Genomic DNA, 27,091 nt, shown 5'->3' on the forward strand with positions numbered 1-27,091 from the left:
GGGAGGGATTGCATTGGGGAGTTATACCTGATATAAATGATGAATTGATGGGTGCTGACGAGTTGATGGGTGCAGCACACCAACATGGCACATGTATACATATGTAACAAACCTGCACGTTATGCACATGTACCCTAGAACTTAAAGTATAATTAAAAAAAAAAAAAAATGAAAAATGTACGAAAAATACAGGTTGAGAAGCTGGGTTTGGGATTTTCCATAACAGAGATCTAAAACATAGGAAACCTGTGAGACTGTAGAGTCTCCACTCAGCATTAGAAGGTTGACTCGGTTCAGGCTTTTCTCTAAAGCTAAACCATCCTTAGACACTTCAAGGCAGTAGAACCCTTTTCAAATGAAAGCTTATTTCTTAACCTGACCAAAAAGCAGAGTATTGTCTTTTGTGGTAAACCTCTGAGTGCATCCATTTTGTTTTTGTAATGTTTTATCCATTGAAATATCAAGATTACTCAAGAAATGAATTAGGTGTGCACAGAGGAAATGCAATTTTCCATTAAGTTAATATGCAAAATATTGAGTTGCAAATAATAAGCTAGTTTATGGAGATAATGTATTATGCAACTCCTTTAAAGATCTGTACTTGTTGCATTGCTGGAACTGAGTTCAATAATTCAGAAAGACCTAGGCTGTTTTTCTTTACTCACTTAACTGTTAGATACACTAATTTAGAAATATTATTAGTGGTGATTTTAGATACCATTTGAAAATTACTCTACTTGCACCTGCTCACCATAATCAACCCCAAACAGATAGACAACTATGAAGATATATACTTATTACAAAATGTCTCATTTTATAGGACAGCAGAAATGTTTGATTACCTTACTTTCTCCTTGTAGTATTGACTCGTCTAGTCTCCAATTAGATAGTTAAATAATTTGTAAGGTTTTATGAAAAGGAACCCCAGGAAAAAAAAAAAAAAAAACAAAAAAAAAACACCATGGCTGGCCTACAACCAGGATTTCAGAGAAAATTAGGAGAAAACTAGACATTTTTGTAAAGAAATAGATAATATGTGTGACACAATTTTCTTGAAATCTTTGGGAGTAGAGGCTAGCATAGGAATTATTGGAGCATCTCATATGCCTGAGATGTAGCTTTTGTGGGTATTGCTCATGTGTGTGAGACAATATCAGTTTGTATTTTACCTGTACCCTTAGGACTATACCAGCAATTAGCTGGCTTATGGAGATTGAAGGATGAACCAGCAACCTGTGCTTGAAGTTCTTAGGTCCTAGGAATATGAATAGTCAATGGATACAGGTGATTTTATGGTTTTCATCCAATGTCTATATCTAATCACTTTAAATTGATATTACACCTGCAAAACTCAAATTAACCAAAGTGTCATGGTATCTGTGGACATGGGGCTGAATGGAAAAGTAGAAAACTGGTTTTCTGGTTAAAAGATTCATGTCCTAATGAAATGCCTGCCTGTAATTAACATGATTTTTAGAATATTACATTTCTACTATTACCTCAGTTTCCAAGAACTGCAAGTTGCACTTTCTGGAGTAGATATTAAGATGAATTGGGGCTTTAGGATATTTCTTAGAGAGTAATACTTGGGAAAGAAAATGGGAGGAAGTGGGATGGAGAAGAGGAAAAGTTGAAATGCAGTTCAGATCCAACACAGCTTTGGCCAACCAGGATGGAAGCTCAAGGAAGAATGTGGCACATCAGAGTTACCCAAAAATTGGCTCAAGCGGCTGGATTTTATCCTATTGCCTTGCTCACTTGGTCACTGGTTGTGGACTTTCTCACACAGGTGTGACATCAGGTGAAGCAGCTCTCTGCAGCTGAATCAAGTCTAAAGGAGGTAACAGCTAGAGGCTATCTAATGACTGCACTCACTGTAGCTAGACAACTTCCTCCTTAAAAGATAGCATATTTATATGTTTCCATCCTGAGTCAGTAAATGGTGCATTGCAGTAAAGGGTTGCATTAATGGTAGAGTATGAACAATAAGATGATATATAACATTTAACTTTCAGTGAATCTTGTTTGTAGCCACCTTAAGCCCTGGTTTAAATTCCTTGGAAGGCTCTACAAACAGCCCAAGGATGGAGGTGTGGTCTTTTTTTTTTCAACTTCTATTTAAAGTTCAGAAGCACATGTGCAGATTTGTTACGTAGGTAAGCTTCTGTCATGGGGGTTTGTTTTACAGATTATTGTGTGACTCAGGTATTAAGTCTATTGCCCATTAGTTATTTTTCCTGATCCTCTCCCTCCTCCCAACTTCTACCCTACAGCTACAGTAACCAAAACAGCATGGTATAGTAATACAAAAACATACACATAGGCCAATGGAACACTGTAGCCCAGAAATAAGGCTGCACACTTACACTTGTCTGACCTTCATCAAAGGTCACAATGGGGAAAGCACTCCCTATTCAATAGATGTTGCTGGGATAACTGGCTAGCCATACACAGAAGATTGATACTGGACCCCTTCATTACACTATACACAAAAATTAACTCAACATAGATTAATAACATAAACGTAAAATCCAAAACTACAAAATTCCTGGAAGACAACCTAGGCTATACCTTTCTGGACATAAGAACTGGCAAAGCTTTCATGACAAAGACACCAAAAGTAATTGCAACCAAAGCAAAAATTGACAAATGGGATCTAATTAAACTAAAGAGCTGCTGCACAGCAAAAGAAACTATTAACAGAGTAAACATATAAACTACAGAGTGGGAAAAATTTTTGGCAAACTATTCATTTGACAAAGGTCTAATGTCCAGCATCTATAAGGAACTTAAACCAATTTACAAGAAAAAACAACCCCATTAAAAAGTGGACAAAGGATATGAACAGACACTTTCAAAAAAGAAGACATACATCTGGCCAAAAACAACAACAAAAAAAAACTAGTGTATCCATTTTGTTCTTTTTTTTTTTTGGAAGAGAGGTTTTTCTCCCAATAAGTACAGTTTCACATTGAAGGAGGGATATTGGTTGATAGTCTCAAATATGAAGAAAATAATGAGTAAGAGAAAAGAGAAAGCTAAGGTTAAGAGGAAATGGTTTCAATTTATTATAAGGGAGACTTTTTGATCGAGCAGAACTGTCCTGAAAAGATCTGAGGAGGTAATTAGTTCTTTCCTGTAAGTCCCTATGGGGAGGAACAAATAGGGAAAAAACATTTTACGTGCAGGGCTATTGTGAAGACACATATCCCTTCACTTTTCTTATCATGGTATATTTTGCCATCACTGTAAAATCACTTGGCATGGACATTATATATGGAAATTAGGCAGAAGTGTATTCAAGGTGGAAAACCATCCTTTTAAATGTAAACTTTTATGATTCTCTGTGCCCATATAATCAGTCACCTATTTCATCAATTTGGGTTCTTAGGAGCACTGGCTTGTTAACATATGTAGCATAAAGTGAGGAAGCTGTCCAAGGGGCTTATTGAACAATTCTCCTTATCATCATGGTGTAAGACTTGACAAGAGCTATAATTAGACAGAAAAATATCTGTGTTCTTATCCAGAAGGGTATGCTTCTAAAAGAACTGTATATGAAAGGGAGAGTCAAAATCCATGACTAATGTCTTTGCTTCACTTTACGCTACCTGGTGTACTTTGCGAATAACTTCCCAATTGGGCATGGTGGATTTGATCACTTTTCCAGGGAAATGATGATGTGAAACCTTACAGCTTCACAGATATTTTACAAAATCAGGCTGTCACTTATGAAAGATGCAATATAAAGCAATAGAAAATAAATATTTTAGGATGCTGTTTTATTGTTCATGAAACCAAATACAACAGTTTTTATTGAGAAAGTGTTTTATCTTTAACCACCTCTTCACACTCAATTTCATGTATCAAATATTTGACTTGGACTTAAAAGTAAACACAGAGAAGAAAGTTCTTTTGGCTTGAGAAACAAAATATGGAAAGAGATAGGATTATTTTATTTAACTTTATTATTTCGAAGTGTAAGTTAACACTCTTTAAAGTTGAAACATAAATTTAAATAGTAATTTTAAAGCATTTATAGCACTTATTATATGCCATTTTAAGTACTTTCCATATTGAATCCTTTTTGAAATATTTGTGAACAAATCCATATTGAAAGGATTCCATATTGAATCCTTTAACCACTGCAACAACTCTGTGATATAAACTCTCTTATCTCCTTTTCAAAAATGAAAAAACTTGGGTACCTAGGCATACTGTTATTTAGGGACAAACCAGAAAATGGAGGAATGTCTCTGAAGGACCAGGGGTAAATGGAAGTCCATCTATTGGGCAGAACTTGGAATAGCATATTTTGTTGTTGGTTATCTATGGACTGAGAAGGACCCAGAAAGATCACACAAAGTAAACAGCAAGGCAAGGATATGAAAGCAGGGAGACTCATCCAGAATCTAAGCATTTATCCTTTACTTCTGTTTAACCTACATAACTAATTCTAATCCAATACCTACGTTTTCCAGCTGGTGCCACATCTGTCATGTTTATCTCTGCCTCAACATTTACTCATGTTCTTTCAATTTCATGGTTTCTTGGAATGTTCTTTTCTTCTCTTTAACTTATTCAAGTCCGTTCAGTGCCTAGTTCAATCCTAACACCTTCCTGAAGCTTTTCTTGACCACCACAGCTAAGACTGAGTTTGCCCTTCTTTTCACTCTTAAAACTTACAGTGTTTGTGTCATGCAGATCACTACTTAAATCTTTGAAATATCCATTATTATTTCTATTTTAGATAAAGTCATAAACTTTCAGAAAAAAACAAGTTACCCTCTCAAGGATACATAGCCTGTTTAGCAGAGTAGGATTCAAGCATAAGACTTCTAAATTTAAGCAGGGTGCTATTTAATCCTTGTATTATTTTGTCTTTAGCTAGGTTGGAAACTCCGAGGAAGAAAATATCATACCTTATACCTCTATGTCTCCGCAAATTTACTACCATAATGCTTGACATAAAAAATAACAAATATTGTGAAAACAAGTATTTATTGAGAGTTTACTCTGATCCAAACTTTATATATTTATCTCATGTTATTCCTTTAGCAACATTTAGCAACATTGTGAGGTAGGAATTCTTATCACTCCTGTTTTCCAAATGAGGAAAAATCCTTTAAGAGATAATCAATCAAATGTATATAAACTATGTCCTTTTTAATTCTTTGTTTCTTTTTTTTTTTTTTTTTTTTTGAGATGGAGTCTTGCTCTGTCACCCAGGCTGGAGTGCAGTAGCGCAATCTTGGCTCACTGCAAGCTTTGCCTCCCGGGTTCACACCATTCTCCTGCCCCAGCCTCCCATGTAGCTGGGACTACAGGCGCCTGCCACCGCACCTGGCTAATTTTTTGTATTTTTAGTAGAGATGGGGTTTCACCATGTTAGCCAGGATGGTCTCGATCACCTGACCTCGTGATCCTCCCGTCTCAGCCTCCCAAAGTGCTGGGATTACAGGTGTGAGCCATCACGCCCGGCCTGTCCTTTTTAATTCTTGAATTATTTTTCAATGCTGATTCATAAGTTCAATATTTATTTTATAATTTTACTAAGACACACAAATATTGTATAAAACTAAAGAGAATCCCAGTAAACAGCTGTATGGTTTGTGTCATCTGTGAACAGAGTACTTTTTGAACTTTTGGTGTTGTACCTGATGCATTTCCCATAGTGTGCAAAGATCCAATGGTGGACATAGAGGAGACACATATGAAACACACACACACACAACTTACTACACTATTCATGTATTTAACTAGTATATGCATACATATTTATGTATAAGCAGGTACATCTTCTGCCTCTTTCTGATATATTTAGATATATTTACAGAAATAGATAAATATATACATGTATATATCAACACTAGTGCAGTAAAAATGGAATATTTAAATAAGACGGAAGGCACAAATGCATGAACAGGTGGCTTGAACTCATTTTCTTAGTCATTTGCAAACTGCCATTATATCATAGAATATCATAAACTTAGTGGCTAAACAACAGAAATTTATTTCTTTGTTTTTTAGTCTGGAAATTTCACATCAAGACACTGGTTGATTTGGTGTCTAGTAAGGGCACTCTTCCTCATTTGCAGATGGCCATCTTCTCATTGTATCATCACATGGTGGAGAGTGGAGAGAGGAAGAAAATTCTTTCCTGTTTCTTCTGATAAGGGCACTAACTCCGTTCATGAGGGTGTCACCTTCATGACCTTATTATCTCCAAAACTCCCACCTCTGAATACCATCACATTTAGAGGATTTCGGATTTCAACATATCAATTCTGGAGAAACATAAACATTCAGTCCATAACAGTCCTATAACACCTGTGTCTTCTGCACTGAATTCTCTAGTCAGTTCAAACATGTGGTATTATAAGCAGTTCCTTAGGATTAATAGTTCTGCATGTTATGCTGACATCAGCTGAAAAATGCTGCATAATTAAAATCCCAACCATAAATGTCCTTGAAAAGCAGTGTCAACAGGCCATCTTTCAATTGGGCAGAACTTGGAATAGTATATTCTGAGTATATTGTTGGCTTTTTTGTCTGACTTAAGATACACCCCAAAATAAAGAGATAAACATATTTGTCATTAGTTGCTAACAGTTGGTTTGATGGTCAGGTGTGTAGAAAAATATCAGAATTTGTAAACTGATAACAAGGAGCAATGGAGAAGAGCTATGTGGATGAGCCTCTCAAAATGAGCATAGAGTGTGAAGAATGATTATCGCAGACCACCCACTACAGAGGACACTTTGAATAATGAGACAACAAGAAAATATGTTCTGCGGATACCAGTCAGATTTTTCCCTAGTGAGCTAACATGCACAACTGGATTGTCAAATGAGTCATCTGCATCAGAGATCTTACCCAGTATCAAGCTTTATTAAATAATTATCAAGGATACAGGAAGTCAAAAGGCTGAAGAATAACAGATGAGGTCTCTACATGAGGTTGTGGGATCAGCTCACATAGTGGGCACATTTAAATTACAAAACATCTCTGTTTTATATCCCAGAGAGTTTTCCAACTGTGCCTGGAGCTGTGCCTCAAAGACTGAGAATTCTATTTACTGCAAGTCATCTTTAGCCAGATATATACTGCTCAGGGCATTTCAAATATAAAGTCTCTACTTACTAGCAAATATAATCAGTCTAATTTACCAGAGGGTTAGTAAGAAAGGAGATTGCACCAGGTCATCTGCATTTTTTTCTTACCTTAAGTGCTGATATGGTTTGTCTGTGTCCCCACCCAAAATCTCACCTTGAATTGTGATAATCCCCACATGTCAAGGGCAGTACCAGGTGGAGATAATTGAATCATGGAGCAGGTTTCCCCTATTCTGTTCTCATGGTAGTGGGTGAGTTCTCACGAGATCTGATGGTTTTATTTATAAGGAGCTCCCTGCTTCCTGCTTCACTCTGCACTTCTCCTTGCTGCCGCTGTGCCGAGACGGATGTGTTTGCTTCCCATTCCACCACAATTGTAAGTTTCCTGAGGCCTCCCCAGCCCTGTGAAACTGTGACTTAAGTCAGCCTCCTTCCTTTATAAATTACACAGTCTTGGATATTTCTTCATAACAGCATGAAAACGAACTAATACAGTGTGTCATCCAGGTTAAAAGAATAAGTGGATCTTTCTTTTCACCCAGCAATCCAGGTAGTTGTTCAGTGTGCCATGGTACAATGCGGTCATGGTGGCAGAGCTGGAGGCTACATAGTTAGCTCCACAGTGTACACTTGTCCTTACCAATGCATATCTGGCTGCCATCACTACTGAATGCCTAACGCTTTTAAGAGCAGAAATCAGTATAAAACCCTCAAAGGCACCTTCCTAATGAGGGCCAGCCGGTCACCTCATTGCTGAGTGATTGCACGCCTTATAACAGGGAGGAGATAGTAATTTGCCATCATTAGATGGAGATTGTATTGTGGATATACATTTGCTTTTCGTGCCCCAAATCTTTACATTAGCACAAATATCTGTGGCCTTATTTACCTCCATTTTATTTCATATAACATTTCCTAAGACCAAGATCGTCATGTCACACTAAAAGAAGTGTGCCAAGTGGTTTCATACTCGGAGAATTATTTGATTTTATTCATGGACTTTATCACTGTAAAGCAGGTGGCCTGAGAGTATGGTGGAATGGTCTATTGAAAACTTAATTCCAGTGCAATTTAGAGATCATCTCCTGTTTTAAGAGAGATTTTATCTTATATAATGGAAAATATATTTTGAGCCATTGACCGATATGTTCTGTTATGTGTCCTATCGCCAGGATATATGGGTCTGGGAATCAAGGGGTGGAGGATGGAGTCACATCTCTTGCTATTTTTCTTAATAATCCATTTAAAAATTTTTGCTTTATTTCCTGTAATTTAGACTCTGCTAGTTTCAATTTTTTACCTCCTAAGGAAAAAGTGCTTTCAGCAGAAGACATAATAATGCTTTTAGTGAATTATAAGTTGAAATGGCCACTTGGCCAATTTGTGCTTCTCTTGCCATTGAACCAACGGGCAGATTATTGCACTGGTTGGCTTGATTGATCCCGATTACAAGGAAAAATTAGGTCACTACTCCAAATATGTCAGCAAACCCAAAAGATTATTTAGGGTGCCTCCAAGTCCAACTGCAAAGGTTAATGGAAAATTATATGTGTGTGTGCGTGCACGCACACACAGGTGCATGCATGTGTTATATATGTAAATATTTATATTATATATTTATATATGTAAAACTGAGAATTCAGATATCCTAGGAGTAAAGATTTGAGTTTTTTCCTTTTTTACTGAGGACAAAAGTCATATGACATTGATAATAAAATAAATAATTTAAAAATTCAACTATACCTTTTGTTATTAACTATATAATAAAAACTATGCATATTTTTATCATATATGTGGGTAATTAAGAATATATATGTGTATATATATGTTTGTATGTATATATATTGGCTAATTTCTTTTTCTCGTCCCTCATTTCATTTATTATTTTATGTAAGGCTTGTTGGTGGTGGCTTACTTTAGGATTTAGTCTTGAAGTTGTAGAGTATTTCAATGGGACTGTCACTGAAATAGAGGACTACTGAACATCACTAGACAAGTATAAATTATGGTCACTTAGAGATGAATACGTGAGAGTTTAGCTTTTATACCACTCTTGTTAGGGAGAAGGTGAGAGTGATTTCATTTATACAACTATACGTGTAACTTGTTGTATGGAAGCATAAAGCTGGTATTGTTTTGAATGGAAGTTCAAGTACGTATATATGACTACCAAGGATGAACTGTGTCCCAAAGCCACTCTTATGTACTCTTCTTGGAGAGGCTGAGCCTGAGGCTCTGAGAACTACCTTTACTTTTCAGCTGTTAGTTTTACCTAATTGGGGACACTGAGGAAAATGAAAAGGCGAGGAGAAAAATTTTGTTTATATCAACATCATTCTAGCAGACAGTGTTTCACACAATCAACTGCAGTTGGTTTACATCTCAAGCTGGTATCGTCATTTCCAGAACCAGCCTTGATGTGCACACACACAGATACTAAAAGCAGATGGGTAGTGCCTGCTCCCCAGAGGACTCAGTCCCAGGTCACAATGTTCAATCTCCACAAGCTTGAAGTACCATCATTAGCCAAGCATCACACCATCCTCAGAGATCTGAGCCTCAGTTCCTAGTGTGCTCCTCTCTGAATTTCTCAGGTACAAGAATTAGTCAAATATATTTGGGTTCTCAAGAGAAATAGAAGCAACGGTATATATGCAGGCACCCCTTATTTGTTGAGCTTCACTTTTATTGCGTTTCACAATGCAATTTTGTTATTTTTACACGCTGAAGGTTTGTGGCAACCCTGTGTTGAGCAAGTCTGTCTGCACTGTTTCTTCAATAACTTGTGCTCGCTTCAAGTCTCTGTTACATTTTGATAATCCTCATAATTTTAAAAATTTTTCATGGTTATTATATTTGGTATGGTGATCTGTGATCAGTGATCTTTGATGTTACTGTTGGAGTTGTTTTGGGACACCCTGAATCATGCCTACACAAGACTGTTGTGTGTGTTCTGACTGCTCCATCATCAGGCCCTTCCCCTGTCTCTCTCCCTCTCCTCGGACCTTCCTATTCTCTGATACACCACAAAACTAAAATTAGGCCAACTAATTCCCCTACGATAGCCACTAAGTGTGCAAGCGAAAGAAAAAGTCACATTTCTCAATTTAAATCAAAGACTAGAAATAATTAAGCTTAGTGAGGAGTGCATGTTGAAAGTTTAGATAGGCTGAAAGCTAAGCCTCTTGTACCAGTTAGCCAAGTTGTTCATGCAAATGTAAAGTTCTTAAAGGAAATTAAAGTTCTTCTACTTTAGTGAATCCATGAATGATAAGAAAGCAAAACAGCCTTATTGTTGATACGGAGAAAGCTTTAGTGGTCTGGTTAGAAGATCAATCATCTACAACATTCTCTTAAGTCAAACACTAATCAGAGCAAGGTCCCAACTCTCTTCAATTCTGTGAAGGCTAAGAGATTGAGGAAGCTACAGAAAAAAGGATGGAATCCAGCAGAGGCTGGTTTATGAGGCTTAAGGAAAGAAGCCATTTCCATAATATAAAGAGCAAGGTGAAGCAGCAAATGCTAATGGAGAAGCTTCAGCAAGTTACCCAGAAAATCTAGCTAAGATAATAAATTAAGGTGTCTACCTTTAAAAACAGATTTTCAATGTAGTTGAAAACATCCTTTTATTGCAAGAAGATACCACCTACGACTTTCATAGCTAGGGAAGAGAAGTCAATGCCTGACTTCAAAGCTTCAAAAGACAGGCTGACTCTTTTGTTAGGAAATAATGCAGCTGGTAACTTTAAAGTGAAGCCAAGGCTTATTTACCATTTAGAAAATTGTGTGGCCCTTAAGAATTATGTTAAATCTACTCTGCTTGTACACTTTAGAGTAAGCAACAAATCCTAGATGACTCCAGAGCTCTGATGGAGGTATACAAGGAGATGAATGTTGTTTGTATGTCTATTAACACAACACCTATTCTGCAGCCATAGATAAAGAGGTAATTTCAAACTTTCAGGTATTATTTAAGAAACACAGTTTTTAAGGCTGTACTGTAGCTGCCATAGATAGTGATTCCTTTGATTGAATCTGGGCAAAGTAAATTGAAAACCTCTGGAAAGGACTCATCATTGCAGATGTCATTAAGAGTATTCGTGATTCATGGGAGGAGATCAACATATCAACATTAACAGGAATTTAGGAGAAGTTGATTCCAGTACTAACAGATGACTTTGCATGGTTCAACACTTCAGGAGAGGAAGTTACTACAAACTGGCAAGAGAACTAGAAGTAGAAGTAGAGCCTGAAGATATGACTGAATTTTTACAATTTCATGATCAAACTTGAACACACAAGGAGTTGCTTCTTTTTTTTTTTTTTCTTTTTTTACTTAAAAAGATTTTTTTTTAGAGATGGGATCTTGCTCTGTCACCCAGGCTAGGGTGCCATGGCATGATCATGGCTCATTGCAGCATTGAAATCTTGGGCTCAACCAGTCCTCCTACCTCACCCTCCTGCGTAGCTGGGACTACAGATGCATACCACCACACCTGGCTAATTTAAAAAAAATTGCAGAGATGTGGTATTGCTATGTTGCCCAGGTTTGTCTCAAACTACTGGCCTCAAGCAATCCTCCTGCCTCAGCCAAGAGTTGCTTCTTATGGATAACCAAATAATGTAGTGGGTTTTGTTGTTGTTGTCGTTTATAAAATGTAATTGTATTTTACGTTACTCTGCTGTTACATAGGGCATATCATTTTCACAAGGCTTTTTTGGGACAAGGGTCAATGGTTAGCAATGCACAATAGTGGTCCAAATCTCTAAATAACAATGCTAGGCAAACTGGACACCCCCTCACATATATGCACATATCTAGTTTTAGACTTGGACTTGAGTACTTTTATTTATTTCCCCTTTGTAGTGTATTAAGAAATATCATGCACTTTAATTCCCAAAAGCAATTCCTGTATTCTGGCAGCAACATGCTAATTCTATTACACAGCAAAGTGAATACCAGAACTACAAAGGCAGGAGGTGTAAGTGAATTTTTATTTGGAAGGGAGGTTGTCAACATAAACAGCAGCAAATAAAGAGTGAATACGGAAAGTCCCTCTTGCCACACCTCCATAATATGTGATACAGGAGGCATTTCGATTTGTGACCTCCAGCCAGAAATGGGAAGTGCTTTTCCATTCAATTTAATACTTCTGGATTCCCACTAAAAAGGAATATGTTAGGAGCATGGAAAAGTTGCTTATTGAAAGGAAACCCTGAAGAGTATGGGAGGGAATGTAGAAATTAAGAAGCTATGTGGAGCACTCTTTAAAGCATAAGTAACTACATTTTCGTATCTTCACAGTAATACAAAACAGTCATTTGCAGAACTGGTTCAGATTACTTAAATACCAGATACATTTTTCGTCCTCTACCTAAGTGTTTGGAAGTTGCTTGTGTTTATATGAAATGAAGGTATTAAGACTACAGCAGTAACTGCACACCAGGAAGGCCAAGACAAATCAAGGAATGAAGTGTTCCTAATGCTGCAGTGTGAAAAGACTATAAACAGGTGATTCCATATGCATAAATGGGTTTCTTTGCTATAGGAAATCCAAGTGGAATAAGGAATGGAGATGTGTAAAAAGGTTTATTGAAGGGAAGAAGGATGACACCTTGGGTTTAGTTTCAGCCCCTTCTACTGCATCACATTCTTCTCCTTCACTGTCTGAGCTCCATAGTGTTAGGCTGTCTCTAAGCAACTGCATAATGAGGGTGCTGTCTTTGTATGAGTCTTCATTCAGTGTATCAAGTTCTGCAATGGCCTCATCAAAAGTCATTTTAGCCAGCGTGCAGGCAAGCTCTGGGTGATTATGAATCTCATAGTAAAATACCGAAAAGTTAACAGCAAGCCCCAGGCAGATTGGATGAGTGGACTGTATCTCTTTCTTGCTTATATCAAATGCCTCTTGGTAAGCTCCTTGGGAATTATCTGTCATTTGTTTTTGATTCTCACCACATGGAACTTCAGCAAGTTACTGGAAGTAACCACCTTCATTTTCAGATAGAAGACACCAGTCTCTGGACTAGTTGCATTGGCTATCAAATATTTATCCAACAATTCCAGGGCCGTGGTGCAGATCGATCTAGCTCGGACTCCACTTTTTCCCAATAGTCCTTAATCAGCTGCAACTTCTTGTCAGAGGTGTCTGTCTTCTGCTTGATGCTTGAGATGATGCTGCAGGCAGACCTGCAGTCCCCAACCACATTCTTGTAGGCCACGGAAAGCAGGTTGTACTCCTCCTTGGACAGCTTGGTGCCCTACTTGGTCATGGCCTTCATGCAGGTAGCCATATCATCATAGCACTTGGCCAACTTGGCCTTCTGGATCAGCTCCATCTTCTCTGTGGCAGGCGTGCGGGTGAAAGTAGTTTATTGAGATGGAATTTGCTCCTGGTGAAGATGCTGTGAACATTGTTGAAATGAAAACAAAGGATTTAGAATATTACATAAACTTAGTTGATAAAGCAGCAGCAGGGTTTGAAAGGATTTACTCCAGTTTTGAAAAATATTCTACTGTGGGTAAAATGCTATCAAATAGGGTAGCATGCTATAGTGAAATATTTTGTGAAAGAAAGAGTCAATCAATGTGGCAAATCTCATTGTGTTGTTTCAAGTAATTGCCATAGACACCCAAACTTTGGCAAACACCACCATGGTTAGTCAATAGCCATCAAAATCAAGGCAAGAGGCCAGGCGCGGTGGGTGGCTCATGTCTGTAATCCCAGCACTTTGGGAGGCCAAGGTGGGTGGATCACCAGGTCAGGAGATTGAGACCATCCTGGCTAACATGGTGAAACCCTGTTTCTACTAAAAATACAATAAATCAGCTGAACGTGCTGGCGGGCGCCTATAGTCCCAGCTACTCGGGAGGCTGAGACAGAATGGCGTGAACCCAGGAGGCGGAGGTTGCAGTGAGCCGAGATCGCGCCACTGCACTCCAGCCTGGGTGACAGAGCAAGACTCCATCTCAAAAAAAAAAAAAAAAAAAAAAAAAAAAGAAAGAAAGAAAGGAAAAGAAACAAATCAAGGCAAGAGCCTTTACCAGCAAAAAGATCATCACTCATTGAAGGATAAGACAATCATTAGCTTTATTTTAGCAATAAGGTTTTTTTTAAAAAAATAAAAATTAAGGTATGTACATTGTTTTGTTGTTATAATGCCTAGTGCACTTAATAGACTACAAGATAGTATAAACATAACTTTTATATGCATTGGGAAACAAAACAAAATGTGACTCGCTTTCTTGCAATATTAGCTTTATTGTTATGGCCTGGAATTGAACTTAAAATATCTCTGTGGTATGCCTTTATATACAGAAAGATTTATTTCAAGGAATTCGCTGATACAATTATGGAGATTTGGTAAGTCCAAAATTGATGGGGTAGGCCGGTGTGCTGTAGACTGAGGGAGAAGTTTTAGTTCCAGTTGCAAGTGTGTCTTCCTGGAAAAATTCTTTTTTGGGAAACGTCTGTCTTTGGTCTATTTAAGCCTTCAATTGATTGGATAAACCCCACCCCCACATTAGGGAAAGTAATCTGTTTTACTTACCGTTGTCTTAGCCTTTTGGGCTGCTACAAATACCATAGACTCAGTACATGGTATTCCGTTATAAACAACGGAAATGTATTTCTTTCTGGAAGCTGAGAAGTCCAAGATTTAAGGACTAGTATATTCAGTGTCTGATGAGGCCCCATTTTCTCAAAGACAGCCATATTCTTGGTGTAACTTCTCATGGTGGAAGGAGAAAACACGCCTCCCGAGACCTCTTTTATGAAGGCACTAATCCCATTCATCAGGGCTCTACCCTCAGGACCTAAATACCTTCCAAAAAGCCCCACATACTAATGTCATCACTTTGGGAGTTAACACTTTGAACATTTGAATTTTGGGGAGATACATGCATTCAATTACAGCACCAATTTAAATGTTAATATTACCCAAAAACCACTTAGTCAGCTCAGGCTAGCATAACAAAAATACCATAGACAGGGTGACTTAAACAACAGAATTTATTTTCTCACAGTTCTGGAGGCTAAAAGTCCAAGATTGAGGTTCCAACCAATGCAGTTTCTGGCGAGGGCTGTCTTCCTTGCTTGCAGATATTAGCCTTCTTGCTGTGTCCTCACATGGCGAGACAAAGATATTTCTCTTTCCTTCTTCTTAGAAAGCCACCAAACCTATGGGATTAGAGCCTTACTTTTTTGACCTCATTTAACCTTTGTTACCTCCTAAAGTCCCCATCTCTAGATACAGTCACATTGGGGGTTCAGGCTTCTGCATATGAATTTGAGGGCATGGCACAATTTAGTCCACATTATGCACCTGCCACCCCCCAAAAAATCTTACATCCCTATCTCATGCAAAGTACATTCATTTCATCCCAATAGCCCCAAAAGTCTTAACTTATCCAGCATCAACTTTAAAGTCCAAAGTCTCATCTAAAAAATCCTCAAAATTATCAAATTATCAAAAATATCATCAAAATCCTACATGGATGAGTCACAATGCTCTTTGACAATGTACCTAGTGAACCAAAACCTGTGATTTATCTAAGGCAAAATTCTTCTCCAGCTATAAACTTGTAAATACAGACTGTGTTTTCAAAATATGATGGTGGAACAGGCATTGGATAGGTAAACACTTCCAGAATCATTTAGAATAAAGTTTGACTGAATATCTGGGCACTATGGCCCAGCTATAGTGATACATAAAATTAATCATCACACAAGAAAAAACAAAAACACCCACCATTTTCAAAGGCCCAAACCACAAGTCCTTTTTCCAAACTCCTAAGGCAGCATCATTACCTGGAACTCATGCCTTCCCCAAAGGTCTGAGTCCCGACTCTCCTGGGGTCCTCTGTTGAATTTCTGAGGTATCAGCAATGACTAGTTGGTACCCATTCCCCAAAGGGTTTTAATTCTAGGTCTCTGGTGTCCTCCTCTGAACTTTTAAGGTCTGAAAATATCAATGTCTTTATTTTTGCTTTCCCACCCTAAGAAATGCGAGTTGATTCTTACAGTTACTATCTAACTTAGTGTTCCCTGTTTCCTTTTTCATTTCTGTATACCTTAAAAATACCCCATGTTAAATTCTCCACATTAAAATACTTGACAAAGTTTCTATTTTATCTATTAATTCATGGCTGATATGCTATAATCCTGGTTTGCTTGAGACAACAAATCTATCTATCTATCATCTATCTATCTCTATTTCCAATGTGTTTTTTACAGTGCCCTCTTTCACAAAAATGTCTTAGTTAAACAATATATTATATTACCATGCTAAAAACAACCAACCATGCAGTAGAAATCGGAATATATGGGATCTAGTCCTGCCCTGCAAAAAATGTCATGTGGCCTGGAACAAATCACTTAACCTGAGGAGTAGATGATTATTTCTACCACTTATTATAGCTCCCAAACTGATTTCATTGTCAATGATACTTTCATACAATTTACCTACATATGCTTAAATGTGTTATCATTGAGATATTGATATATATACACCTGGCTGGCATTAGAAGGTGCCACAGATGGCATGATTTTTAAGCAGTGTTCTGACGAAGGGAAAAAAATACTTAATTGGCAAAAATGAACTGTAAGAGCTTTTCTGAAAAAATTGTTAAGTCAATCTGATCACTATAGCACCAGAATTATTGCAGCAGAAAAGGATAAATATATATGATAATTTTAAGTACATAAAACTGTAGATAAAAATTAGTAGCTGACCTTCATTGATTTTTTTTTTCTCTGTACAGGTACTGCTTTAAGTGCTTTGCCTATAATAATTCTATGAGGCAGCCATTATTATTGCTACCATTTTACTGATGAAAGACTTAAGAGGGTAAAATAATTTGTTTGAATATGTGCAGCAAGGAAGCAGTGATCCTAAGAAATGTACCTAGCTGTCTAATTTCATAACTTCTGTACCATAATTTTAAATATCAAGATTAATGTAGCTGGATATAGAAGAAATAAAGTTACAATGAAAGTTTGATGAGAGAAAGTATTCTACTTAAGCTCTATTAAAATATTTGGATGATTCCTTTTCAGAATTATGCCTGTTTTAAATATCAAATATGTTTTGGTATAAACAATGTATTATGTGTTCTTTCTGTTTAAAAGTTACAAAGCTTCTTAAATAGAAGCATATATAGGTCTCTTATTTTTTCCCCTTTGTCCCATTGGTATCTTGAGGACAATTACTACAGTATAGAAAACAATAGAACAGTGAGATTTCAAAAGTTATATTAAGAAAATAATATATTTTAATTTCATTGTGGTTAAAAATTTAAAACCCAGTGAAAAGAAATTAAAAAGTCCTTAAAGACTTTTTACCACGCTCTGCATGTCCAATTTTCCTTGATTTTTACTTTACAAATTACTTTTTTACATTTAGTCTTTATAATATTGATACATAAATTAAATCAGAATTTTAATGTTTTTGTTCAAAGGCTGCTGCAAACTTGATTGAAATGCCATTTCTGTCCAGAGTTTTCAATCAAAAAATAATATAGCAACTCACCTTTCTGCCATTGTGATAGTGCAATTAAGATTGCCTCAAGTCAGTTACATTCTCTCTTTGTCCCAGATTCCTCATCCATAAAGTGCAAGTCACAATACCAACTACCCTAGAGTTATAATAATTGTAAAGTCCACCTAAATGCCAAAAAGAGTCCTCTGCCACCATGCCTAGCTCTTCTTCCCTATCCATTGTCTGATTGCCTGTCCTCTTGTGCTTGTTGTTCTGCTTTACCTTACATTTTTGTTTTATCTAGGTACTTGGAGGTTAGCGTCTCCAATCAAAGGCAGTATGTTGATGTGTTGTTTTATTTTAATCCCTTTGGCCCAGCAGAATAATTGGCATATAGATAATACTAAGTAAATTTTTATGAAGGGAAAGAGTAAATCAGTGAAAAAAGAATGAGCAAGTGAAGTTGATAAAAGAATCCTTTCAATTTTTTCTACTGTAGAGAATAACATAGAAGAATTACATAGAGAATTTCTCAAGAGCTTGAACATCTAACTGAAGCTTTTCTAACAGGAGTAAACTATGTATACCCATTCAACAACAAATGCCTAATTCAGAAGTGGGCAATCATTAAAAAAAGAGGAGAACTTGGATAACAAATTAACAGAAAGAAAATGTACAAACTTCATTCCTTCATTTATTATACTTCATTTGGAAGAGAGAAAAAAAAATCAAATCTTTATACAAAGATCCCCTTGCTCATGAAGCTCTGCTTGTGTGAGTGTACATGTTCAGTATTCAAACAGTATGCTAATTTAAAAGTTAGACTTGATCTCATCTATTGTCTTAGAATTTTTATAAAATGGACACACATTAACTTCTGGGTGCATTTTACCTTTTACTCAGCAGGTAAAAGGTGAAAGAGTCTGTAGACATTCTATCTTTCTTTATTGAGGACAATTTCTGTAACATTTGTTTTAATGGTGTATATAGCTTACTCTAAAATTACTCTGCAAGCTAACCAGGCAACCTGTTTCATTTTAGTTCTGGAAAAGTTATTTCTTGAATGTACCAAGTTTAAAATGAATATCAGAATCAAGAAGTCATACATAAAAACCTCCTATGCACTGAAAATATAAAGGAAGCACCTCTATGACTTAAAATTTGCATAAATTCATTGTTATAAAACAACCTTTCCCCCTTTTTTCCTCACAGGAAAGTGTTTGTTGGCTGAATATAATATGCAAAATTCACATCTTAAACTTTAATTTCAATGAAAGTGACTGTTTTTGCCAGCTCTTTACAAGGGTAGTGCCAACAGTTTATTTAAAATTGAAACTTTTTCAGCTGCAAGACCAGAATTATGAGTCTTGTTAGGCTTGTCTTATTTGTAGTCATCTGAAATACAAATCTAACCAGTAGTAGGAATGACATAGTCTAAGAAAGGAACACTAATCACATCAAGTTGCGCTGTCCCATTTTACATGTCAAAAGTGTGAAGCTTCATTGTAAAAAGGAAATAAAATACAAACATTTAAGTCTGTCTCAAATACAACAAAATTGTGATATTTGAAATATTTTTCCCAAATCAAATTTCTTGTCTTAATTTGGGAGTGATTGGAAGTGTATGTAACATTTTGATAGCTTAAAATTAGCATTGATTATACCACAAAATAATAAAAACTAGTATTTTTACTTCTATTAATATTTAGCTGTTCTATGACATATGTATTCTATTTTAGAATTTTGTTTATTTTAATGTTGCTAGCACTCTCTGAATTAATAAAGTTAACTATGTTCCTTAGGAGACATTTTCATGGATTATCATAGTTTATCTTGACACCTGATCAAATTGTGGATTAGAAATAGTAAACTATTCCTCTTTTTCCTTCTTTAAAATCTCTTTAAAATATAAATGTGTTAGTATTAGAGAAATGCAAACTAAATCTCACATGAGTTTCTACTACTAATGCATACACCAAAATATATGACATTTTTAAAATTACTGATAATTCTTTGTGAGGATGTAGAGTAACTGGAATTTTCATATGGTATGTTGGGAGTGTAAATTGATAAAACCATTTTGGAGAAGGATTAGACATAATTACTAAATCTAATTCTATGCTTTTTCCCGGAAATTCCATTACTATGTATTGGCCCAACAGTTAAGAGTATATGTTCACCAAAAGACCTATACAAGAATGTTCCTAGCAACACTATTAGTGATGTTATTTTACTAAAAAAAATCCAAATGTCCAATAACAGTCAATGGATAAATATAATATAGTATAGTCATATAATGCAGAAAGTTTTTGGAAAACTCCAACTGACTGCAAAAATGTGGATGAATAGTACAGTACATTAAGTGAAAGCAGCCAGTCACTAACATCTACATAATGTATGATTTCATTTGTATGAAGTTCAAAAACAACCAAAAGTAGCCTATGGTTTTCTGAAGTCAGAATAATGGCTGCGTTTGTGGGGCAAAGGCGGCTGTTAACTGGGTGTTCTGCATTTTGACTTAGATGGTAATTATATAGTTATGCTAATTCATTATATGTAACAAGGTATATACAATTAAGATTTTCCCCTTCATATATGTAATACCTCAATTTAAAAGTATTAAAATATGTTTATATGTAACTTAATTACTTGCATAGTGACATCCGAAGAAAGTAAAAAAAAAAAAACAAAAACCTCAGAATGTTTGGCGACTAAATACTTCTTGGAAGGAGGGAAACTTTGGACAAGTATTTATAAATTTTAATTATTAACTTTCATTTTTTATACCAGAATTTTTTCTTTATTAACGGGATGCATATATTATGTCAACATTTCTGTCCACATATTTTAAGAGTAAGTAGTATGTTATTAGCTAATAATTCAACCACAGCACCCAAAATGAGCAGTTTCTCTAAAGAGATTTGGTTCAGTAAAGGTCAGTCCTACTTCAATTTTACTCTGACCCTTCTCATTCTTATGTTCTACTTAAGTATTTATCTTCTATTTTCGTACCAAAATTATTAGATGTTTCTTAGTTTACATTAAGCTTCTTTTAACTGGTAGCACGTGAGGATTTTCATAGACAATTCTTTCTTTTGAACAAAATTGTGAATATATCTTCCTTGACCTATTTTAAGTATCATTCATTTGTGCTGAATACAGGTAGTAATGTAACAATGGGTTGATTTAAAAGAATTATTTCCATTGTTAGATAACTATTGCATAACAGTAATTAAAGCTAGAGACACTAATTAGAGAGCATTTCCACTTGGGAGTGCATAGAACATTCAGATATTGAGTTGGGATGTCTGAGGAATGGACCATTTTATAAAGTGAGGTTAATTTTTGACTCCTGAGTTCCAAACAAATATGGTATATCTGGGGTTCTGCTCTGAATAGCTTCACATATGAATAAAATCTTATTTTTTTCTTATTAATCTTTCCTTCCCTCTCTTGGAAATAATTAGTATGGCAAAAACTATTTTCAGATAAATAGAAAAAACAAATTTCAAAAATGCCAGCCTTTGGCCAACCTCACTCACTTCCTGTGACAAGGTCTAAAAGAAGTTTATCAGTGGTTACAGTTTTTCTTAAGGAGACCAAATTCAAAACCATTAGAAATCAACAGTTACTTTGGGACCTTAAAAATCTCTTTTAAAGTACAGATTCTGCAGTTTTGCTCAGGAGAAAAGCCATACTGATGTTATTTTATTCCTGTATCCATAGGCCTGGATCAAGGATAAATTGGTTCATGGAAATGGAGTATGTATACAAATAAAGTTTGTCTAATCATGTACCATGTTGCTGCTTAATTTATTTTTCCTAATATTATTTATTTTTCCTAATATTATAATTATTAATTATAAACAGAAAGGAAAGAGAGACAGTAGAGCAAATTTGACGAAGTGCTTGGACTTTGGATTAAGCCTTTCTAGGCTCAATATCTAGCTTTGGTATCTACTAGTTGTGCACCCTTGATTACATTTCTTATCATCTCTATCCCTGTTTTCTCATCTGCAGTATTTACACCCACCTCATAGTATTGTCAAAATGATCAAATGACTAAGGTCATTTATGTTTGTAAGGTCATAAGATAAATTCTTGTCACTATACATAGTTTTTAATCACAAATTTGGAGGGAAAGTAAGTAAAAGTGAAAATCACCTGCAGCTCAACCACTGACATAGCCTTTACCTTTGTTACTATATTCTTTTCTTTCACTGTTCCTTGTTCTATAAGGCTTCTATGCCCATGAACCTGATGTATTATGCCACACTTTCCGAGATGTTTTGTCCCCATTTTACATGCACATCTGCCTCTTTTCCTTAGCTCATGCTTTCTCTTCACTTGTAAAGTCTGTTCTTCTCATCTTCACATGTCAAAAGTCCAGCCAGCCTTGACAACTTAGCTCAATGTATTGACTCCTTTGATTACTTTCTAAAAGAGGACCTTAATTTTTTCCTCCTCTGAAATTGTAAAGCATGCTGTCCTTTTGCAGCATTAAGTAATTTTCCTCTGTGTCAACAGCATGAATATGGCACTTCATCTCCTAGACTTTGGAAATGTTATGCAAACCTTTCTACACTCTATGCATCAAGCACAGTTCTTTGCATAGATTAATGAATGCTCAATTTAAATACATTTTAACACAAAATACATTGATCTTAAAAATCAGATGTTCTAAGAATATTTATTGGCAGGCCAAAATAGTCATGATAAAATGTTAGATGTTATAAAACTGTAAGCTGTATGATTACAATTTTCAAAAATAAAGTATCCATGTATTTTTTGTCTATCTATCATCACCTATCACAAAATGACTGAAAAAACTTTCTAGATATTGACAGTATTTATGTCTGCATTATAAAATGCAGATGACTTAAGTTTTCTTTTACTTTTTTGGAAAATGTTTTTACATTCTATCACCTTTAAAATCATAAAGACATAATATTGTCTTTATGACATAGTAAAATAAAGGCATATTTTAAATACAATTATTTTAGCCTAGAAATATAAGAAATGCAACTGCCATCTTTGAAGGTTTGATTTTATGTTAGATTTACTTTTCAATTTACAGCATATTGATCCTAGGCTCACTGGAGTGAGACAGCATATAAGATAGTATCCTTCTTCCTTACTTATCCTAAGTATAGTAACTGGCATGTAATAAAAACTGTAATGTTCAGCTTGGGCAATTTTTCATAAGAAATCTTAAAAGAAACTACTTTATATTTTCCATACAGAAGTCTTAATTATAGAAAACAAAGTTTATTTTTAACTTGCTGTTAACATGTAGAAGGGAAAATCCCGTAGAGAGAAATGAAGAAATACTTACAGGGAGCTGAAAAAGAAGGAGGTGGTACTCATCTTCAGAATGATTTTTAATGATTCATTTTGAAAATGGATTTCATAACAGTACATATATAAAGGAATAATGCATAAGTATTTTGATTTTTTGAAGGGGAAGTATTTGTCATTTCAGAAAACAATTAGAAGAAGTGAGTTCCATTGATCTTTCAAAATGTATTTCCAAGAAATTACATTAAGTATTTTTCTACCTTGTGAAGTTTAGCAACCCTGGATCACCATTGGTGTGCTCTTCAAACACATATTTTAACACCTTTTTCCAGAAGGACTTTTTTCAAGTCTTGTGAGAGTTATACATATGTGACATTTGTTCATTTAGAGAACTCTTTAATTCTTTGACAATTTTTTCTCTACCTCTATAGCTTTGCTTAGGATAAAATTTTCTTATGATTACTTGGTTGAGCTGAATTTTACTTTATTGGTGATTCTTTTCCCTAAATTTTTTTAAAAATAGCATTAAAATTGTTTTGGAAGAAAAATGCATTTGATTTTTTATATATCTGTTGAAAGAAACAACCCTATATTAATCAAATGGAAATAAGGGAGTTATTTGTTCAGTGAAGAAGATCTATTGACGTGTGTCATTTGGCATTTAAGGGAGAATTAGTTGCTCTTAGTCAACTTGCTTTATTTCGCAGAAATATCTAATGTAGCTATGAAAATACCTTAGATAGACATATTTGAAATTCAAATGATATAAAAGCAAACACCACTAATTCAACACCTAAGTAATCACATTGTTCACAGAATTGTAAATTACAATGGCTGTATGTGAGTAACAGATGGATGAATTAAATGTGTTCAGCAGCCTTTCTGTATATTACAGGAAGCCTGACTGCCAGAGATATTTTGGTAGAGTACAACAGGCCTATGTGATTCACTGTACAATAGGCAAAGGAAAATTATTTCCTGTTTAGTACAGAAAAGTGACCTAACATGAAAAACCTCAACGATGTTGATTTTTTAAAATATGTTATAGAGGTACAAAATACCTTTGTCAATTTCCAAGATTCCTGAGAGTTTTTCCCAACTTTAACGTTCATTAACTAACTTATAATCATAAAAGAAGCAACAATCACTTTTTCATCCAAAAATTTAATTCTAGATTTCCTGAGAATTAAACAGTTCTAATTATAAATTGATTTCTTTATTATGGTATCACCTTTATCATAGCCATTTTAAATCCAACACAGTTGTAATAATGTGAGAAAAATATATATAACCAATGAAGAATTCCTAAAGTATGTGTGTACTATTGCTAGCTTACTAGAAGTTATTTTATCTTACTGTACTCTCTTCAAGTTTTGATTCATAGTAGTAGTCAAATTGTTTGCAAACACCGAAGTCCACAATAGTTTTTTATTTTCTTAGAATCTATGGCACATTAGAATTGGATTAAGGGCAAGCATGTAATATGAGTATAAGCTTCTAGATATACCTTCTCTTTTTTTTTGTAAGTGATGATTTAAATCATTCTTGATATAGGCTCATGAAAATCAAAGTATGAAATCCTAAGAAGATTTTTAGTCTTATCTTTAGGCACGATTAAACAACTCCAAATTAATAGAAGTTTCCTCTATTTCCAAAGATCTACAGGGGGATTAGATCCTATAACGAATTGATAGCATCATGTGTGTTTAAGAAAGAATATTTCCATCAGGCTATCTTTACTTCTTCTCATTTAATTTTCTTACCTGACATTTTACACTTATTTAGCCTTAGTTTGCTCTCTGTAGAAACACAAACATTTGGTATCAGTTTCTTTGGAAAAACATGCGTTGTTATAATTCAATTTGAACCCGCTAAATCGCTCAAATTGTACGTTTTTCCAAATTTTACATTGCTAAAGCTTTACAAGTTTTATTTTCTGAATTGTAGCCAGTTTGGCTACAATCTTTTGCTTGAATGCTTTTTACTTTTTTCGGAATTTCTGTTTGTAAGAAGTTCTTACATTGTTCAGATTACAGTACTTAAAATAGTTAGGTTCTGGAAATTCAACTCTAAAACTTAGAGATGTAGTTATTTTTCAGATTTATTTTAGCAGGAAGATTCAGTAACTGATTTCGCTTAATATATTTCCAAAATTTCTATTAAAATACAAAATAATAGCAAAAATGCTTCCCAGCTCTTGAGCTCTTGGCCCATCTATCTCTGTCAGTTCATCCTCTGGAGGCAGGAAATGCAGGTTGAGCTCAGAGGGCAAGATCCCAGAGCATACTGAGAGCATAGTGCACAGGAGTTCTCCCTGGACCAAACAAAGAGGAACACCAGAGCTATAGGAGCATAGGGCCAGCAGTCTGTCTCCAGAGAAGCTGTCCAGGGCATAACCTCATTCTTCAGAAATTGGCAAAGTCTGGAGTAAGTACAGCAAAGCAAAGCAGGCTTTAGAAGGTTAACATGTCGTTGAAGGTGAAAGCAAAGCATAATACTGATAGGAAAAACTACAAGGAATCAGCATCAATTGATGGCAATACCAAGTCTAGAATCTTTGACCAACCAAGAGAGTTTTATATGATTAATTCTTGCAAGAAGGTGAACAATTTCATGGCTATCTGGGTTCTTACACTTTAACAATATTAAGTCTATGTTTCCAGCTGGAATAGGGGAATGGAATTATATTGATACGTCATTATTAACTAAAGTCCATAGTTTATTCAAATTTTTTAGTTTTTGCCTAAAGTTATTTTTCTGTTCCACGATTTCATCCAGGATACCATATTACATTTAGTTATCATGTTTCCATTTGCTTTTCCTGGTTGTGATAATTTCTCAGTTTCTCAGTTTTTCACAGTCTTGACAGTTTTGAGGATTACTCTTAGGATGCCTGTCTATTGGAGTTTTTATATTTTTCTCATGATTAAAGTGGGGTTATGGTTTTCGGATGGGGAGATCACAGAGGCAAAGTAAAGTGCCATTTTTGTCATATCATATTGAGAGAGAATTTTTTTCTTTGTCTCTCTCTCTCTCTTTCTCTTTCTTTCATTCTTTCTATCTTTTGGATTTCAAAACAACTTAAGAATTTTAAAAAGTTCCTTTGTCTTTCTCCACTCATTTCCAATCTTGCTTTCTCACATTCTAATCTTTACATAAGAGCAAGATGTAGTTTTTTAAAATAAAACAAGATATGCTCCTGTTTAAACCCCCCCCAAATACATTATGTTGTTCTTGGAATAAAATACTCGAAGACCTCACCTTAGTTTGCAATGCTCTGCAGGGATCTGTCCCCTGCCTATTTCTCCAGCCTTATTTTGACCACTATCCCTGCCCCAGTATGCCCAGCCATGCTGGTTATAAAACATGGCAGCTCGGAGTATTCAACATAGTTATTATGCAATAATAGGTAAAGGTATGTACACTAATAATACCTAGTGTACATTCAATCTCCAGATAATCTGTAATAGAAACCTACAGGGAAAAATATGACAGAAGCTGCCAACTGGATAGCTACTTGTTTTTCATATGAGCTTTAGACACTTATCATTTCTTAAAATAAAAACAAAAACAAACACTGCTGGTATTTTTATTAGAATTATAGTATATTTATAAAATAATTTGGAAATATTTGACATTTTTTATTGTACTTGGCAGAATATTGTCTATTTAATTCTTGTACTCAAAAAACTACCCATCTGATATATTTATCAATTTTACTTTTATCGTGTTTACACAAAAGTAAAATGTTTCTCTTTTTAATTTATTAATTTTGCTCTCAAGTTTTAATCTTTCTCTTCTCATGTCTGTTATACTTGCTCCTAGTTTATTGAAATGTATATTTAATTAATTGGTTTACATTCTTACACATTTGAAAATGAAAAACTTTTAAGGAGACAAATTTGCCTCTAAATGAAACTCGATAACTTCCCTTTAGTTTTTCAATGTCATAATTTTCTAAATAATGTATGTTAATAATTTTTGCATTCTCTTTAAGTAAAATTTTTAAAGAAAAAGCTTCTTAAATGTAGTATAAACCTCTATTTTTATTTTATTTTCAGTGGTTTGATATCCGAGTGATTTTTCAATGAATATTTGGCATGAGCTTGAAGTGTACCTTGTATAAGGTACAAAGCTGAAGGCTATTCATCATTCATGATTTTTTGAGGCTATGCTCTCTATATGGAAAAAGAATCACC

At 35.1% G+C, this 27,091-nt stretch overlaps 1 protein-coding gene and 1 pseudogene across 1 annotated transcript in view; one reads left to right on the top strand and one right to left on the bottom strand.

Moving 5' to 3' along the window:
- Positions 1–27,091, top strand: part of MARCHF1 (membrane associated ring-CH-type finger 1) — an 827,429-nt gene that overhangs the window by 419,370 nt on the left and 380,968 nt on the right. The gene's annotated exons all lie outside the window — the stretch shown is intronic.
- On the bottom strand, positions 12,659–17,834 carry LOC111551979 (annotated as a pseudogene).

The sequence above is a fragment of the Piliocolobus tephrosceles genome, chromosome 3 (genome assembly GCF_002776525.5).
Source record: "Piliocolobus tephrosceles isolate RC106 chromosome 3, ASM277652v3, whole genome shotgun sequence".
NCBI lineage: Eukaryota > Metazoa > Chordata > Mammalia > Primates > Cercopithecidae > Piliocolobus > Piliocolobus tephrosceles.